The sequence below is a fragment of the Felis catus genome, chromosome B1, assembly GCF_018350175.1.
Source record: "Felis catus isolate Fca126 chromosome B1, F.catus_Fca126_mat1.0, whole genome shotgun sequence".
Taxonomy (NCBI): domain Eukaryota; kingdom Metazoa; phylum Chordata; class Mammalia; order Carnivora; family Felidae; genus Felis; species Felis catus.
In genome coordinates this window covers 199584414-199605196 of record NC_058371.1, presented here as the reverse complement: position 1 = coordinate 199605196, position 20783 = coordinate 199584414, and the positions used below count along the sequence as shown (strand labels likewise).

General features: G+C 40.2%; 1 protein-coding gene and 1 long non-coding RNA gene across 11 annotated transcripts in view; one reads left to right on the top strand and one right to left on the bottom strand.

Annotated features, from left to right (window-relative positions):
- Positions 1-20783, bottom strand: part of STK32B (serine/threonine kinase 32B) — a 391794-nt gene that overhangs the window by 173809 nt on the left and 197202 nt on the right. The window lies entirely within an intron of this gene.
- Positions 5438-6464, top strand: LOC109499285. The gene is made up of 2 exons (XR_002156574.3): positions 5438-6046; positions 6316-6464. It is a non-coding gene; the product is annotated as an uncharacterized LOC109499285 (long non-coding RNA).

Sequence of the window (20783 nt, the reverse complement as noted above, 5' to 3'; positions counted from 1 at the left end):
CTTAAACATCATAAAAGCCATTTACGAAAAGCCCACAGGTAATATCATCCTCAATGGGGAAAAACTGAGAGCTTCCCCCCTGAGATCAGGAACACAACAAGGATATCCACTCTCACTGCTGTTGTCTAACACAGTGTTGGAAGTTCTAGCATCAGCAATCAGACAACAAAAGGAAATCAAAGGCATCATAATTGGCAAAGATTAAGTCAAGTTTTCACTTTTTGCAGATGACATGATATTATACACGGAAAACCCCACAGACTCCACCAAAAGTCTGCTAGAACTGATACATGAATTCAGCAATGTTGCAGGATACAAAATCAATATACAGAAATCAATTGCATTCTTATACACTAACAATGAAGCAACAGAAAGACAAATAAAGAAACTGATCCCATTCACAATTGCACCAAGAATCATAAAATACCTAGGAATAAACCTAACCAAAGATGTAAAAGATCTGTATGCTGAAAACTATAGAAAGCTTATGAAGGAAATTGAAGAAGATATAAAGAAATGGAAAAACATTCCGTGCTCATGGATTGGCAGTTAAATGTATTTTAAAAGTTGTCTCTGAGACTCACTAATTGATCCACGGGTTATAAATGAGTTTGTTGTTTAACTTCCAAGTGTTTGAGATTTTCCTTTTGTGTTTTTTATTGATTTTTGGTTTGATTCCATTACAATCAAATTATATTCAAAATGATTGTAATTCTTTTCCATTGCCCTAAGTATAGTTTATCTTGGTAAATTTCCCATGAGTGCTTGAAAAAAAAGCATATCTTGCTGTTGTTAGTGGTTGAATGTTCTATGTACATCAATTGGATTCTGCTGATTAAATGTTTTGTTCATATCTTCTATGTCCTTCCTGATTTTTGAAAGGGAGTTATAGTAAGAGAGGGATGTGGAAGTCCCCAACAATAATTATAGATTTGTCCATTTCTCCTTCCAGCTACATAAGATTTTGTTTCGTGTTTTTTGAGTTTCTGTTGTTTGGTGCATACATATTTAAGTTTGTCATGTATTCATGCTGGATTGATTCTTTTATGCTTATGTCAGGCTCCTCCCTGACGCAAAAAAAAAAATTATTTGCTCTAAAGTCTACTTTGTCAAATGTTAACCTAGTCATTCTTTCTTTTTTAATTAATGTTCGCCAGGTACATCTTTTGCCATGCTTTTACTTTCAACCAACCTTTGCTGTATTTAAAATGAGTTTCTTTAAAACAGCAGATGGTTGAATTGTGTTTTATTATGCACTCTGTCATCCTTTTCATTTTCAGTGGTGTACTTCAACTATTGACAATTAAGGTAATTATTGAGATGTTCATGCTTAAGTCTACATTTTTGTTTTCGGGTTACTTCTGGTTCTTGTTCACCTTTTTTCTTGCTTACCTGTGGCTTACTTGAACATTTTAAATATTTCATCTTTACTTATATGTATGGTTTTAAAGAACGTACCTCTTTGCATAGTTTCTTACGGGTCGCTCTGGCTAGTATAATATACATACATAACTTCTCACAGTCTACTGTTATCATAATTTTACTACTTCGGTGTAGGGTAGAAACCTCACACTTTCCTTTTAGGCTCCTTTACCTTACCCATTTTAAATATCATTGTCTTGAGTATCAGATGGTGTTGTATTTTTTGCTATAATCACCAAACATGATTTATAAAACTCCTGAGGAAAAGGATAACCTATTATACACACCCATATTTCTGCATTATTAACTCTTCCTGGTGCTCAAAAATTCTTTTATCATTTCCTTTTTGTTTGGAGAATTCCTTAAGCTAACCCTTAAGGGCATGACTGCTCATTAACGATTATTTTGGTTTTACTCCATCTGAAAAAGTCTTTCTTTCCCTCTCATTCCTGAAAGACAGCTTTATTGGTTATAGAATTGGCAGTGACCATTTTTTCCTTTCTTCACTTGAACAAACTTGTGCCACTTCCCTCTCCCCTCCACGGTTCCAGAGGACCAACCTGCTGACACTGATCAGTGCTTCCCTATAGGTAATATGACATTGTTCTCTCACTGCTCTCAAGATTTTTTCTTTGTCTTAGTTTCAGAAATTCATGATGTGCCTTGGTGTGGGTTTCTCTGTGTTTATCCTATTTGGAGGTTCTCAGAGTTTCATTGTTTAGGTCATTTGTCAAATTTTGGAAAAAATCAGCCATTTTTCTTCAATTATTCTTTCAGGCACATTCTCTTTCCCTTTTCCTTCTGGAACCTTGTCTTTTTCTTCTTTAAAAAACATTGTTTGAGTCTACTTTCTCTCTGATGTCCAGATTGGGTGAATTCTACTGATTTGTCCTCGAGTTCAGGGATTCTAATCTCTGACACCTTGAGTCCACCCAGTGACTTTGTAATTTATGTTACTGTATTTTTTAGTTCTATAATTTATTTTGGTCCTTTTTCATGAATTCTGTTTCCTAGCTAAGACTTTCTATTTTACTTTTCATTTGTTTCAAGAGAATTTGTAATTGATTGCTGAAGCATTTTTATGAAGGCTGCTTTAATATCCTTATCTAATAATGTCAACATCTGATTCATCTCACTGTTGGCATAATTTGATTGTCTTTCTTATTCAAGTTGTAATTTTCCTGGTTCTTGGTACAATGGGAGAATTCCGATTGTATCATGGGCATGTCGTCTTATACTTGTCATCTTTTACTAGGAGACTCTGGGTTGTATTTAAATGTTTTATTCTGGGAGATCGTCACGCTGTTTAGATTTAGCATGCAGGCGGGTCTTGGTATTCTTTTTCAGACTGTGATTCCAGTGACATTTTGGTTTTCAGAGCCTTTGTAATGTTTGGGTCTGCCTGATTCATCTGATGCTGCTGGGGTTCCCATGGTTCCTTGCTGTGGTTCCTGAGGGGATAGAAGGAGCTTCTCTAGACCAGAAACTGGGTGTCTCTTGGTGAGGGAGGGAACCCTGGGCCCACAAAGATAAAGAGACTTACTGGACCAGACTACCTGCTGCTCCCAGCAGTTTGGTCCTTCTCCTCCAGGGATGAGTCTCAGGCCTTGCAGTGAAGGAAAGCACCTCTCCTGGCCACTTATCTTAGTGGGGCTTCTGATTGGTGATTGATTCCTCCTCACCAGTTCTGCTGTGGTTACTGTGTATATTTAGGCCAGGAGGGAAATGAGCCTGGAATGCCTGCTGTTTCTAGGTTGGAGGTCAGGAGACAGAGTCTAGGTCACCTTGTTCATTGGATGAGGAACAAAAGACATTCTGCTGCTGTGCTGTTCCTTTTCCCTGGCTCCCAAACCAGTTTTCTTTCTTCTTACCACTTTTCAGAGATATCTTTTAATTATCTTCTATTATTCCAAGGACTTATAGTTGTACTTAGTCCTTGCTAAGTGGGAATAAATGAGTCTATGCCATTTTATCTGGACCGGAAGTCTTGACTTTTATACTTTTAAATGGAATTTTTTGTTTGTACTTATGTTCAATCAAAGACATACCAGAAAGCACATAGCAGTGCTATCTGTTAATAGCCCAAATTTGGAAACCACCTATAGAATTTTCATAGTAAAATAACTGTGGCATGTCCACATGATAGCACACTACTCAGCAATAAAAATGCACAAAATACATTTTGCTGCACAAAATTACAGAATGCTGCTTGTTAAAGCAGCAATACGAGTGAATTTTCCAACATAGTGTTAAACAAAAAAAGCCAGAGACTGAACAGAACATGCTTTGTGCTTCCATTTTATATAAAGTGCACAAAACGGATAGAAGTTATCTATGCTTTGGATGTCAGGCTAATGGTGCTCTTGGGAAAGGGTCAGCGGGGTTAAGGGCCGTAAGAAGGGCTCCCACAATGCCAGTAATACCTCGTTCATGATCTGAATGCTGGTTACATGAATGTGTTCAATTAATCAAGCTGTACATTTACAATAGGTGCAATTATATGTATATATTTCCCTAAAACATTTAAACAAATTATATGTCTGCTGGAAACTACAGATTTTAATAAATGAAGCATATAATAGATTCCCCAACCAGCACTGAGCTGGGAAAGAAGCTCTAGCTTGGGAGCTATTATGAACTCCACTGGCTCTTTGGATTTTAGTTCCTTTATGTGTAAAGCTATTGTCAGTTTAAACAGACTCCCTGAGAGCCTGATCCCAGCCAGGCACTGTGCTGGGTGCTTTCTGTACAACACTAGTCCCCGTAATATGGCTGCAAAGAAGATGTAGCCGATTGTCGTCATTCGTGGTCCTTATGAAGTTGCTGTCAACATGGAATTAATGAATACAAAAGCACTGCTTCTACAGAGTTAGGTTCCTGTGAGCTTCTGGCCACAACATTCTCAGCAACCAATCAATTCATAACCATGCTTTTGTGAGTTTCTGTTTATTTTTTTTAATTTTTTTTTCAACGTTTATTTATTATTGGGACAGAGAGAGACAGAGCATGAACGGGGGAGAGGCAGAGAGAGAGGGAGACACAGAATTGGAAACAGGTTCCAGGCTCTGAGCCATCAGCCCAGAGCCTGACGCGGGGCTCGAACTCACGGACCGCGAGATCGTGACCTGGCTGAAGTCGGACGCTTAGCCAACTGCGCCACCCAGGCGCCCCGTGAGTTTCTGTTTAAAGATACCTTTCAAATATGTATCATTCATTAACATTGAACTCACAGCCAAGCCCACCATACCTCATGCCTGAATGACACTTCTCTAACACAGGCAACACTCTGTCAGTCCTATCTTAAGCTTCTTGTGATTACGAACAGTGGACAGCATTGCAGCACTAGGCTGGGGGCCATTTAAAATAACAACGGCAACAATAAAAAGCATACACCTGTGAAAAGTGTGGCCCAAAGGAGACTCCAAGAAGGAGACTTGTTGACAGTATGGAAGCTGACACAAAGCAGAGTGTCCCCTTGTTAAACCTCAGCTGGGAGCCTGCATGCCAGGTTGACTCAATTTTTTTTCTTTCTGTTCATATCCTTGAAGGACCATGAAAGTGCCATAAATATGGGTTTGGGGGTTTCAAATAAATTTTAGTGAGTAGGCAGATTTGCAAATACAGGATCCATGAATAATGAGGATTGCCTGTATTCTCATCCACACTTCACACAGGCAAAAATTCAGGGTCAAATTGCTTCAGACACGGACCCAGTAAGTGGCAGAGTATGTTCCTTCCACAAGACAAGCGCAAGGTACCACCCTGTCTCAGACGTTCTCTTGCCTTTCTGAACTCAGTAACTCCCAGGGTAGAGGGGCAGCCCTTCCCTCCTCTGAGTTCCAAAAGCAGTGATCAGGACATGATCACATTAACTGAGCACTTGTCATGTGCTGGCTTCTGTGCTAAGTGCTGTTTGAGTACTGACTCATTTAATCTCACGCCCACCTTTGTGAGTCAGTTCTGTTGACATCACTACTGTAAATATGCACAGAGTGGGTAGTCAGTGTGGCCGCTGTCACCCAACTTGTAAGAGGAAGTTCTAGGATCCTATCACAGGCAGCTCAAGCCTTTGGCAGGTGCACCGCACACACAACCTTAGTACCTAATCCTAACCTCTACTGTTCACGCAACATGCTGTGTGGAAGTTACCTATTTGATCCTCTGCTTTCCTCCAAAAGACCGTGAGTTCACTAAACACATCAGCCTTATTTTAGTCCTCTCTGTGTCCCCGCCGCCTGGCCCAGATGCTAACATGCACCAGGAGGTCAGCAGATAAATAACCAGGAGTAGCAGATAAATAACCAAAGACATGAACCAATGCACCTCCACCTCTGCCTTCCTGGTACCCAGCACAGGGCCTGGCACACAGGGGCTGTTCAACAAATATTTGCTCAAGAGGATGGTCAACATTTTCCACGAGCAGCATTACTTTCCAGCAAGAGAGGATACTACGTTGTCCAGTGCTTCTGTCCACCAGCTCCAGGCGGGCGACAGTGCCAGCCCCTCCTCTGAGCTGTGACAGGATGCCTCCTGGCTCTGAAAGAGTCCAGCTAATTAGACTCGTGTCTGCCAACAGAGAGAGTGGACAAATACTGAGAGGAAACTGTTAGCAGAGAAGAGGAGGGTAAGGAGGCGGGGGGGACGGGGAATCAGCAATTTGTTACAGGCAATGAAAAGGATCGTGTTATGCCTTCCGCTAAATTACTGCGTGTACTAATTGTATATGCACGAGTAATTGTTGGTGCTGCTCATTTACATTTGATTATTATATTTGTAGTTTTTAATTGCATTTGAATATGTGTGCTGCTAATACCGTCAGGATCATCATTAGCTGTCAGCAATCCTCAGTGCTGGTTCTGCTAATGAAATGCACATCTGCTACATTTTATCCAGATAACCCGCTGGCGAGAGCAGTGACGAGAACAATACAATGACTACCACTCTGAGCGTCTACCATGTTTGGGGAACTGTCCTAGGTGCTGATTCATAACAAACAGTGAGGCATGTTAAGCACAATAAAATCGGGGTTTATTCCTAGCTTGGTTCTTTACTACTGTGTGATTTTTTTTTTTAAGAAACGGAACCACTCTGATCCTCAATTTCATCCTGTGTAAAAACGCATACTTGGCATAATTACTGTGAAAGTTGACAACAGGTTCAAGAGTCTGATGCAAGGCAGGCCCTTAAGGAATGGTGACTTAGTACTCTCATTTATCCAGAAACCTTCTGTGTTTCCACTGGAGCCAGCGTTGCTAAGGGCCTCATCAGCACTCACCCAAGAAGCCATAAGTTGTTAACCGATCTCACTGCTTCCTTCCTCTCTCCTCCACCTGAGCCACAGAGGCTCTAACAAATAAATCTGGAAGCATGTCTTTTCCATGTTCACAGGCTGTTGATGGCTCTCTGCAGCCTGCAGGGCAGAGTCTTCCTCTGCAGGGCCAGGCTGCAGTGATGGAGGCCAGGACACAGACCCCCACAGAGGACAGCACTCTTCCCTCTAACTGCTGTCTGCCACCAACCATCAGCTGTTTTTAGAATTGCTTCAGCTAAAAAGAGCTGCTTTAACCAAAGTCACCCCTGCTGGGGGAGCCCACAACCACTGACGGGCCAAAGCGTGGGCATAAAATCCTGGCCCTGTCACCCCCAACTCGGGATACCTCCGAAGAGCTGACCAGCTTCAGAATGCCCAGGGGGTCACGTGAGGCTTCATTAGGACTGCACCCAAGCCAGATGCTCCTCTGTTCAGCCCGTCTTTCTTTCTTTCTTTCTTTCTTTCTTTCTTTCTTTCTTTCTTTCTTTCTTTCTTTCTTTCTTTCTTTCTTTCTCTCTCTCTCTCTCTCTCTCTCTCTCTCTCTCTCCCTCCCTCCCTCCCTCCCTCCCTCCCTCCCTCCTTCCTTCCTTCCTTCCTTCCTTCCTTCTCCTTCCTTCCTTCTTCTTTCTTTCTTCCTTTCTTTCCTCTTTCTTTCTTTTTTTCTTTCTTTCTTTTCCTTTCTTCATTCCTTTCTTTTTCTTTCTTTCTTTCTTTCTTTCTTTCTTTTCTTCCTTTTCTTTCTTTCTCTCTTTCTTTCTTTCTTTCTTTCTTTCTTTCTTTCTTTCTTTCTTCCTTTCTTTCTTTCTTTCTCTTTCCTTCCTTCCTTCCTTCCTTCCTTCCTTCCTTCCTTCCTTCCTTCCATCTGCTCCCCTCCCCAGATGCTGATCCCCAGGGCATTCCCTAATCAGGTGCTCCCTAATAAAGCTCCCCCTTGCTAATTTCTACCTCAGACTCCGTGTCCTAAGAAACAACTTGCAGCACAGACTACCTCTCTTGACTTGTGCACCACCTCTGCTGTCTGACATGTGTGAAACATCTTTCCTTCCAAATAAGCCATTTGCTTCCCCAACTCTCTGCTGTTACATCATAACACTCACCCGTACCAGAGGCCCCTTGAAACTTGGCAGCCTCGGGGCGCCTGGGTGGCTCAGTCGGTTGAGTGTCTGACTTTGGCTCAGGTCATGACCACCAAACCACCTTTCGTGAGTTCGAGCCCCACGTCGGGCTCTGTGTGTCAGCTCAGAACCTGGAGCCTGCTTCAGATTCTGTGTCTCCCTCTCTCTCTGCCCCTCCCCCACTCCATCTGTCCATCTTTCTCTCTCTCTCACACACATACAATAAACACTATTAAATAAAAAATAAAGAAAGAAACTTGGCAGCCTAGAGAGCTCCAACTCCTCCAATAGCTTCAGAACGAACAGTACCTCCTCTGAGAAGCCTCTCCTGATTGTCCCAGGCAGAGTTAAGCTCTGAGTCTGGAAGGCCTGTTTACGTCTCTGTACAGTGTTGATTGTACTATATATATTTTTAATTTTTAAAAAATGTTTTATTTTTGAGAGAGAGAGAGATAGAGCACAAGCGGGGGAGGGGCAGAGAAAGAGAGGGAGACACAGAATCCAAAGCAGGCTCCAGGCTCTGAGCTGTCAGCACAGAGCCCAACGCAGGGCTCGAACCCACAAACCATGAGATCAGGACTTGAGCCAAAGCAGGACGCTCAACTGACTGAGTCCCCCAGGCGCCCTGAAGCTTACACTCTAAATAAGGTAGACAGTCAGTAAAAAGATGAAACTAAATATGTCATTATTAGGTGCTATAGGGAAAAATTTAAGGGGTGTGTGCAGAATTTTGGGGTTGCTGTTTTAGCTGGGGTGGCCAGGCAAGGTCTCCTTGAGAAGGTGCCATCTAAGTGAAAACCTGAAGGAAGGGTGGGGGACCCCTGCAAACAGCTGAGAGAAGGGCATTCTAGAAAGAAGGCACAGCAAGTGCAAATGCCCTGCAGCAGGCATGTGCTTATCATGCCTGAGGAACAGAAGCCAGCAAGCCTGGAAGAGAATGAGCAAAACGGAAGATGAGCCGGAGCGACCACAGGGCCAGAGCACGCTGGGGTTTGCGGAGCACTGCAGGGAATTTGGCTTTAGCTCGTTGGGTGGCGAGCAGAGGAGGAACGTGACTTGGCTGAGGTCTTAATGGGATTGCTCTGCACACTGCACTGGGAATGGACCGACATGGGCCAGGGAAGAATCAGGACAAACAGGCAGGAGGCTGTGACAACCACCGAGGGGAGAGATGATGGTGGTTTGGATGATGGGAGCTGGGAGGCAGTGAGAAGTGACTGGACTCTGGACATCATAAAGAGAAAGACACGGTTTCCTATGGATTGGGTGTGGGGTGCGAAAGAAAAGAATCAAGGATAAGCCTGACATGTGGGGCCTCAGATGGGGGAGTCAAGGCTGCCTCTATTGAGAGAAAGGTGCCTTCAAAAGAAACTGTTCCAGTAGAAGTTCAAGAATTTATCTTATATGTGTAAAGTTTGAGACAGGAAACCAGGAGGGGGCGGGGAGGCAAGTTCTGTAAGCCTGGCTAGCATACAGAAGCTAGTAAAACAGACACAAATCAACAACACTTACTGAGAGCTGGGTGTGTGTCGTGCACTGTTCAAATTACACAATTCTCCCCAAACCTGCAAGGAACAAACTATGACTCTTCCAAAGTGCGAGGAGGAAACTGAGACTCAGCAAGGTTACATAACCTGCCTGAGGTCACACAGCAGGTAAATGGCAAACCGGGACTTGAGCCCAGCATTGTACGGCCTGTACTTTTCACCCTGAAGCTCTGATATTTGTCAATAATGTCACCATTTTTGTTTTTCTTCTCTGACTCCATCCTCACCACGCCAATAACTACAGTTATTAAGCACTAACTATGCTGTGGCACTGCTCTAAGTGCTTCCTATTTAGTATTCTCAGTGAACTCATCTGTAGGCACAGAGACGCAAAGTAACTTAGCACAGTCACACAGCCAATACAGAGGAACGGGTATTTGAACTCAAAGTCTGACCCCTTGGCCCACATTCTTCCTCATTATATATATACATATATATATATTTTTTTTAATATGAAATTTATTGTCAAATTGGTTTCCATACAACACCCAGTGCTTATCCCAATAGGTGCCCTCCTTGACGCCCATCACCCACCCACCTCTCCCTCCCACTTTCCATCAACCCTCAGTTTATTCTCAGTTTTTTTAAGAGCCTCTTATGGTTTGGCTCTCTCCCTCTCTAACTTTTTTTCCCCTTCCCCTCCCCCATGGTCTTCTGTTAGGTTTCTCAGGATCCACCTAAGAGTGAAAACATACGGTATCTGTCTTTCTCTGTATGACTTATTTCACTTAGCAGAACACTCTCCAGTTCATCCACGTTGCTACAAAAGGCCAGATTGCATTCTTTCTCATTGCCACATAGTATTCCATTGTGTATACAAACCACAATTTCTTTATCCATTCGTCAGTTGATGGACATTTAGGCTCTTTCCATAATTTGACTATTGTTGCAAGTGCTGCTATAAACACTGGGGTACAAGTGCCCCTATGCATCAGCATTCCTGTGTCCCTTGGGTAGATTCCTAGCAGTGTTATTGCTGGGTCAACGACATGGGAGCCACTGAAGGATTGTGAGAAGAAGACTGACATGATATGAGGTAAAAAGGTCCCACTGGCTACTGTGTTGACAAGAGACTGCAGGAGGCCATGGTCAGAAGTAGGGAGACCACTAAAGGCTGAGGTGATGGTGCCTAGAACAGAATGGTTATGGTGGACTGGAGAGGAGCTGCATGTTCTGGGCAGCACCTGGCATTCGTTCACTTGCTCATTCATTCATTCACTCACTCATTCCTTGGGTGTCTGCTTTGGGCCATTCATAGAGGCAGTTCCATTCCCTCCTGCATGAGGCTCTGTACTAGCAGCCAAGGATTGAGTGGGGTTAAGACAGGCACAACCCGCACCCTCACGGGTCTTACCACCTCACCAGGAAGGAGACAGGAAACTAACGACTACATGCATGCATTCTGAAGGAGGTCAGGTTTAATGGGGCGTGCATCAGGGGAGCCAATCCACTGTGTGTCCAAATTGAGTTCAGCTAACATACGGCTTGTAGGAACCCAATGAGAGAGTCACTCACTCAGGGGACAGCACGTCTGAAGGTAAAGTTAGAAAAGTCGTGAACAAGCACTCAGACAGAGAGCAGCTGGGCCGCCAGAGAATTTGTGGTAATCTAAGTCTGCACCGAAGGACACTGCTGGAGGATTTGGTGGGGAGGTGGGAAAGAAGGGTGGGGTCAGAAGGAGGGCCCCTGATGGACGCTCACCATGGGTCCACTCTTCTATGTATCAAACTCCTTCCTGCTCCATGCCCCCCACTTCCCTAGAAAACCTCAAGTCCTCCTCCTGGAAGTCCAAGTATGGACACTCTGTCAATAGTATTCAGTCTGCAAAACTTTCTGTCAATTAAATTTCACAAAGGACAAGTTTGCGAGGTGAACCATCGGCAAATTCCTGGGTGTTCCCAGGGGTGGCACGTTCTCTCTCTGGCTCCGTGACTGCACCTAAAACACGGATGGGAGGCCTAATGAGATCAAGTGTCATCTCCAGAGCTCAAAGTTTCCAGTTTTCTTCCTCTAATCTCAGACTAATAGACAACTGCAGTAACATTCACATACCACATGACACTGGGGCTCACAACATCCTCACACGCCTTACGTACCATGCATACGACACTCCTTTCAACAACACCCTATGATGCACAAATTTCCCAGGAGACATGAACACACGTGTCTGCCATGGATGAGAATATTCACAACAGCTCCAAGTTATAAGCAACCCAAGTTCCATCAGTAGCAGAATCATTAAACAAATAATCATACAAAAGAACAGTTCGCAGCAGTGGAAAAGAACTGTGATATGACAGATGAATCTCAAAGACATTATGTTTAGAGAAAAAAGCAAACAAAAGAATATGTATCCCATGATTCTATCATATAAGTGTAAAAAAGACGACACACAAACATCTAATGATACAGACTGGGAAAGCAATAACCTCTTAGTGGGGTATTGACTGGAAAGGAACTTGAGGAAAACTTCTGGGATGGTGATAATGCTCCACATCTTTTCTCTAATTTTTTTGTATTTATTTTTGAGAGAGAGAGAGGCAGAGAGGGAGACACAGAATCCAAAGCAGGCTCCAGGCTCCAAGCTGTGAGCACAGAGCCTGATGAGGGGCTCAAACACATGAACCGTGAGATCATGACCTGAACTGAAGTCAGACGCTTAACCGACTGAGCCTCCCAGATGTCCTACTCCACATGTTGATTTGGGTGATTGTCACCGAAGTACATACGTATGTAAAAATTCATTCAGCTGTACGGTTAAGATTAACGTAGTTTGCTTTATGTCTGCTATCCCTTAATTTAAGAGTAAATTTTTTAAAAATTCTATAAGGTGATTATTAATTAACAGAAGGAGAAAAGCATATGATTGTAATGGTCTCAAAATAATACAAAACCTTTGCTGATGCAAGCTATTAATGTTGTCTTTTACACACCAAATCCCATTAGTTTTTCTACACACAATGACAACTTGATATGTAACAGACCTGCCCCCTCCCCAACCAACCCTGAACAGGCAATATTCCCTTGGTATATGATCCCAGAGAACTGTGTGCATTTTCCTCAGTTTAAAGTAGCACACCGTTATGCTGATTATTTAATTAATGTCAGTCTCGGGGCGCCTGGGTGGCGCAGTCGGTTAAGTGTCTGACTTCAGCCAGGTCACGATCTCGCGGTCCGTGAGTTCGAGCCCCGCGTCGGGCTCTGGGCTGATGGCTCAGAGCCTGGAGCCTGTTTCCGACTCTGTGTCTCCCTCTCTCTCTGCCCCTCCCCCGTTCATGCTCTGTCTCTCTCTGTCCCAAAAAAATAAATAAACGTTGAAAAAAAATTTTTTTAATTAATGTCAGTCTGCCCCACTGGGCTGTGAAATCTGGGATGACGTCTTTACTCCCTGGGATCTCCAACCTCTTTACTAAGTGCCTATGGTGTGGAAGGTGCTCAATAAATATGTATTTAGTGAATGATGGCAACTAGGAATAAACTGAGAAGTCTATATATGGAACATTTAGCGAGGCTTGAACAAAACATTAAAGAAAAGCCAGGATCATAACACCCATTTCATTTCATGAGTCTTATCTTTTACCTTTATTTTTTTGTAATCTTTAAAAAATGGGGAAAAATATGAAAAACTCTATCAAAGAACATAGCACATGTGAGGTCAGACGGCAAGACCCGACTCTGGTTAAGTCTACCGAAAGCATAGAGACCACATGCTGGCTACGCTTAAATTAAGCTCAATCTTAATAAGGAAATATTAACTAGAAAACCCCCAGATGTTTGGAAATGTAAAAATATACTTCTCAAAAATTCATGAGTCAAGTGGAAATTACCATGGAAATTATAAAGTAATTTGAACTGAATAATAATGAAAATATGACATATTAAAATTTGTGTGGGAAGAGTAGACTCAAGATGGTCACGCAGGAAGCTCCTGAACTCCCCCCTTCCCACGGACACAATACACCTAACACTACGTATGGAACAATTCCCTCTGAAGGGAACAAAGAAACTGATGAACAGAGCCCCCAGCACAAGGGGCAGACCAACATGGGTAGAAGAGGCAGAGATACAGTCATGCTAAGAAACAAAACCAAACCACAGGCCCAGAATTCCATGGCCACGAGGGATCTCAAAGGAATAGAACTTTCCCCGAGGAGCGAGAGATTCAAGATCCACAGTAGGCACCCCAACCCTTAGATCCTGCACAGGAGAGACAAGCCCCCACAACAGCTGGCTTTGAAAACCAGTGGGGAGAATGTCCAGGAAAACTATGGAACATAAGGAAAAGGAAAGTCCTGCTCTTCAAGGGCTTGTGCAGAGATTCACTTGACCCAGCAACCAGTGCAAGTATCAAAAAGTACATATGCTATAGGTGAAGGAGAAGTACCTACTAATCTTGAAGTGCCTGCTTAAGAGGCAGAAAGCAAGTGGGCCTCTCTCTGGGGACTGAGACTCCAGAAGCAGCCATTTTAGCTGCCATTTTTGTTATCTTGTGCCTTGCTGATCTCGGAGGTGGCAGATGCTATTCCAAATCCTCCCACTGCTGGTGCCCAGGAGTGCATCCTGCTGAGAGCCCTGCATGACCTTGTGCCTTGGCCAGGCCTTGCAGCCAACAGGATGATAACCCTATCCACCAGCATGCCCACAGCAGCCACAGCTGGGCCTTGCAGCCAGCTGGGTCATGGGCCACCCCTGCCCACCAGCACACCCACAGTACTCATGACTCCATCACAACAGGAGGGTCCACGTGGCCCACACAAGAGACATGTTTGGAGCACCCTGCTCTGGTGGACAGAGGGGATAGTGCTTCTGGGCCCCATAGGACATCTCCTACATGAGACCACTCCTTCCAGATTAGAAGATGTAGCTAAACAGCTAACAAACAAAAATACAGAGAGTCTGGCAAAATGAGGAGATAGAGGAATATGTTCCAAGTGAAAGAATAAAACAAAATCTCAGAAAAAGAAGTAAATGAAATGGAGATAAGCAATATACTCAGTAAAGAGTTCAAAGCAATGGTTGTGGAGATGCTTACTAAAGTTGGGACAAGAATGGATGAACAGAGTCAGAAGTTCAGACAAAGAGAAAACATAAAAAAGTACCAATCAGAGCTGAAAAATGTAACAACAGAGATGGGAATAAACAAAAGATTAGATGATACAGAAGAATGATCAGCAATCTGAAAGACAGGGTGGTAAAAATCACCTACACTGAACAGCAAGAGAAATAGAAATTTAAAAAAAATAGTTTGAAGGATTTCTGAGACAACATCAAGCACAGAACATTCACATTTATAGGGTCTCAGAAGGACAAGGAAGAGAAAGAAAGGGGCAGAAAACTTATTTGAAGAAATAATAGCTGAAAGCTTCCCTAACCTGGGTAAGGAAACAGACATCTGGGTCCAGGAAGCACAAAAATTCCCAAAAGAGATGAACCCGAAGAGATCCACACCAAGACACATAATGATTAAAATGTCAAAAATTAAAGATATGAAGAGAATATTAAAAGTTGCAAGATTCCCGTGGTTCATTGCGGCAATCTATCCCCAAAACCAAGAGCACACTTTACACATTGTATGTTAGCCAATTTGACAATAAATTATATCAAATAAATAAATAAATAAATCTAAAAAAAAAAAAGTCCGTGATTCTTAAGTAAATTCCATGGATTGAGTCCATAAATCTGAGTAAATATTTTGATTTCACACCACACGCACACACACACACACACACACACACACACACACACACACAAAGCTGCAGAAGAAAAGCAAGTAGTTATGTATCAGCCAACCCCATAAAACTGTCAGTTGATTTCTCAGCAGAAACTTTGTAGGCCAAAAGGGATATACATGATATACTCAAAGTGCGGGGGAAAAAAAAAAAAGGAAAAAAACAAGCAAGAATACACTACCTGGGAAAGCTAGAATTGAGAATTGCAAGGGACACAGAGTTTCCCAGACAAGCAAAAAGCTAAAGTACTTCATCATCACTAAACTGGCTTTATAAGAAATATTAAAAGTATGTCTTTAAGTAGAAAGGAAAATCCCATTATTAGAAATAAGAAAACATGAAAGAAAAAATCTCACTGCGAAAGGTAAACATACAGTGAAGGTAGTGGTTCAACCACTTGGGAAGCTAATATGAAGGGTAAAAGCCAAAAAGTAGTAAAATCAACTATATCTACAATAATTAAGTAATGCACAAAATAAAAATATATAGAATATGACATCAAAAACATACAATATGGAGAGAGTAAAAATGTAGTGCTTTTATAATGTGTCTGAACTTAAGTGATTTCCAACTTAAAATAGATTATTTGTTCTAGTGTTTGTGTTAGATTAGTTGAGAAAGTACTGGACACCATTATTTAAGAACGATTTCAATTTCCCAAAGGCAATTCAGCTGTAAATACTATATTTGAAGTAATTTTTCTACATACGTAAAATTTGAGAATAAATAAATACTGCTGTATAATATGTTGTTACATATGAATCTTACGATAATCACAAACCAAAAACCTATACCAGAAATACAAGAGAGAGAGAGAGAGAGAGAGAGAGAGAGAGAGAAATCCAAACCTAACACTAAAGAAAGTGATCACATGATGAGGGATGAGAGCAAGAGAAGAAAAAAGGAACAGTAAAGAGCTACAAAAACAACCAGAAAACAATTAGCAAAATTGTAATAAATACATATCTATCAATAGTTTAACCTTCAATGTAAATGGACTAAAGGCTCCAATCATGTGCCTTTGTGCATACAAAAGACTCACTTCAGATCTAAAGATACATACAGACTGAAGGTGAAGGGATGGAAATAAAATATTCCATGTAAATGGAAATGAAAAAAAAGAAAAGCTAGGGTAGCAATGCTTATAACAGACAAAAGAGAATTTAAAACAAAGACTGTAACAAGAGATAACAAAGGGCATTACATAATGATAGAGATCAATCCAAAAAGAGGATATAACAATTTCAAACATGTATGGACCCAATATAGAAGCACATAAATATGAGCAAATTTAATGAACACAAAGGGAGAAATAGTAATACAATAATAGTAAGGGATGTTAATACCCCATTTACATCATCTGGATATATATTCCAGACAGAAACTGATAAAGATACATTGGCATTAAATGACACATTAGACCACACGGACTTAACAGATAAACACATAACATTCCACCCCAAAACAGCAGAATACACATTCTTCTCAAGTTCACATGGAATATTCTTCAAGAGAGATCATTTGCTAAACCACAAAATAAGTACCAATAAATTTTAGGAAGGCTGAAATCATATCAAAGATCTTCTCAGACAACAATGATATGAAACTAGAAATTGATTACAAAAAAAAAAAACCTGGAAAAGGCACAAACATGTGATGACTATACAGCCAATGGGTCAACACAGAAATCAAAGAGGAATCCAAAAAATACCTGGAGACAAATGAAAGTGAAAACACAACATTCCAAAATCTGTGGGATACCGTTAAAAGCAGTTCTAAGAGGGATGCTTATAGCAATGCTTATAGCTCAACTAATAAGAAAAATCTCAAATAAACACTCTAAACTTACATCTAAAGGAACTAGAAAAAGAACAAACAAAACTCATAGGAAGAAGGAAGTAACAAGTATCAAAGTAGAAATACATGAAATAGAGACTAAAAGAAAAAAAAAAACAAGAAAAAAGATTAATGAAACCGAGAGCTGGTTAAAACAATAAACAAAACAATAAACACAATTGATAAACTGTTAGCCAGACTCATTAAGAAAAGAGAGGGCCCCAATAAATAAAATCATAAATAAAGAGAATTTACAACCAATACCACAGAAATATAAAGAATCATGAGAGTACTATGAACTATTGTATGCCAACAAACTGGGCCATCTAGAAAAAAATGGATAAATTCCTAAAAACATAAAATCTTCCAAGGGTAACTCAGGAAGAAATAGAAAATCTGAACAGACTGATTACTAGCAATGAAATTGAATTCGTAATTTAAAAAACTCCAAAAAACAAAAGTCCAGGGCCAGATGGCTTCACAAGTGAATTCTACCAAACATTTAATAGTTAATACCTATCCTCCTCAAATTATTCCAAAAACTTAAAGAGGAATGCTTACAAACTTATTCTATGAATCCAGCATTACCCCAATAACAAAACCAGACAAAGACACTATTAAAAAAAGGAAATTATAGCCAGTATCTCTAATGAATCCAGATGCAAAACTCTTCCTCAACAAAATATTAGCAAACTAAATTCAACAATACCTTAAAAGGATGACACACCATGATCAAGTGGGATTTGTTCCATTTATGCAAGGATGTTTCAGTATTTGCGAATCAAATAATGTGATTGCCACATTAAACAATAAAGGGTAAAAATTATATGACCATCTCAATAGATGAAGACAAAGCATTTGACTAAATGTAATAGCAATTTATGATAAAAACTCTCAACAAAGTGAGTTTAGAGGGAACTAAACATACTTCAACATAATAAAGGCCGGATATGACAAGCCCACAACTAACATCTTAATGGTGAACAGCTGAAAGCATTTTTTTCTAAGAAGGATGCCCACTCTTGCCACTTCATTCAACATAGTACTAGAAATCCTAGCCAGAGCAATTAGGCAAGGAAAAGAAATAAAAGACATCCAGATCAGAAAGGAAGAAGTAAAACTCACTATTGCAGATGGCATAATTGTGTATGTAAAAAACCTAAAGCACCCACCAAAGACATATGAACAGGGTACAAAATTAATATGCAAAAATCAGTTGCATTTCTATACACTAAGAATGAACTTAGAAAGAGAAATTGAGAAAACAGTTCCATTTACAATTGTATCACAAAGAATGGGATACCTAGGAATAAATTTAACTCAGGAGGTAAAAGAACTGTATTCTGAAAACTATAAGACGTTGATGAAACAAATTGAAAATGATACAAACAAATGGAATGATACATAATGGTCCGTGGGTTAGAAGAATTAATACTGTTAAAATGTCCACACTACCCAAAGTAATCTACAGATTCAATGCAATTCCTTTCAAAATACCAATGGCATTTTTACAGGACTACACCATATAATCGCGACATTTGTACAGAACCACAAAAAAGCCTAATTGCCAAAGTATTCTTGAGAAAGAAGATCAAAGTGGAGGTATCGTGCTCCCAGATTTCAGACAATCCTACCAAGCTATAGTAATCAAAACAGTATGGGAGTGACACAAAAACAGACATAGAGATCAACAGAAGAGACAGCCCAGAAATAAACCCATGTTTATATGGTCAATTAATCTATGACAAAAGAGGCAATAATATACAAGGGAGAATGATAGTCTCTTGAATAAATGGCGTTGGGAAAACAGGACAGCTACATGCTAAAGAATAAAAATGGACCACTTCCTTACACATATGCAAAAATTAAATCAAAATGAATTAGTGACTTAAATGGAAGATCCCAAATCATAAAACTCCTGGAAGAAAACCTAGGCAGTAATATCTTAGTGATTTTTTTGGTTCTATCTTCGTAGCTAAGGAGAACAAAAGTAAAAATAAACAACTGGGATTACATTAAACGAAAAAGCTTTTGCACAGCAAAGGAAACCACCAACCAAATGAAAAAGCAATCTCCTGAACGGGAGAAAAAAACTTGCAAATGATACCCTCAATAAGAGATGAACATCCAAAATATATAAAGAACTCATATAACTCAATATAAAAAATCAATCTGATTAAAAAATGGGAAGAGGGCCTGAACAGACATTTTTCCACAAAAGACATGCAAACGGCCAACAGGCACATAAAAAGATGCTCAACATCACTAATCATCAGGGAAATGCAAATCAAATCCATGGTGAGATATCTCACACTTGTCAGAATGACTAGTATCAAAAGGACAAGAAATAACAAGTGTTGACAAGGTTGTAGAGAAAAATGAAACCTTGTTCACTGTTGGCGGAAATGAAAATAGGTACAGCCACTGTGGGAAACAATATGTACGCTCCTCAGAAAATTAAGACTAGAACAACCATACAATACAGCAATTCTACTTCTAGGTATTTGTCCTCAGGAAATGAAAACACTAATTTAAAAAGACATATTCATCTCTATAATCACAGTGTTATTTAAAATAGCCAAGATATGGAAGCAACCTAAGTGTCCATCAGTAGGTGTATAAATAAAGATGCTGTAGTATATATGTGCAAGGGAATATTACTCAGCCATGAAAAAGAATGAGATCTTGCCATTTACAACAATATGGACAGAGCTAGAGAGTATTATACTAAGTGAAATAAGTTGGACAGAGAAAGACAAATACCATATGATCTCACTCATATGTGGAACCTAAAAACCAAAATGAAGAAACAATATTCTGTTTAGAAGGTAGAGAATATTCTATATACAATATAGAGAACAAACTGATGCCTGTCAGAAAGGAGAAGGTGGAAGAATGGATAAAATTGGTGAACGGGATTAATAGGGTCAATCTTCTAGTTACGAAAATTCATGGTGATGTAATGCACAGCATAGGGAATATAGTCAATAAAACTGTCACAACTTTGTATAATGACAGATGGTAACTAGACTTATTGTAGTGACAATTTCATACTGTATGCAAATACAGAATCACTATGTTGTATACCTGAAATGAAAACAATATTATCAATTATTCTTCAATAAGAATAATAAAATTTGTGATTTAGATAAAGCAATGCTTAGAAGAAAATTACAGCCTTACGTGCATTGTTAGGGAAACAAATGCTAAAAATCAATGATATACTGTACAGCTAAAGAAATCAGAAAAAGAGCATTAGAAGTCACAATTATGAAATAATTTTGTAAAAGGCAGAATCAGTGAAATAGAAACAAATGCCCAATATTAAAGACAAATGAAAAATAAAAGTTAGTTTTTGGAAACCACATAAAATTGATAAACCTCTGGTAACATTTATTTTAAAAATAGGAAAAAGACCCAAACAACATCAGGAATGAAAGAGGCATCCTTACAGATCCTACAGACACTAAAACTATCATAAAGAAGTTTCATAAATTAACTTGTGACAATAAATTTGAAAATCTTGGATGAATTTAAACTCTAGAGAAACATAGCTTACCAAAACTAATACATGAGGAAATAGAAAATCTGAGTAGTCCTATATCTATGAAAGAAATTATAAACATTTTGCCAGGTTCAGAGGATTCCAGATGAAAAAGCCTCTGCCCTTTCCCCAGAGAAATGCTCTGTCTCAAAAATAAATCTAGTCAGAGGAACAGGCTTAGTTCTACGAAGGCTTTCTTCAGACAGAGGTGGAGGGGAGGACGCTCTAAGGCAGAGGGAACATAACCATCCAAGAAGCAACAGCAAGTGGATGAACCCT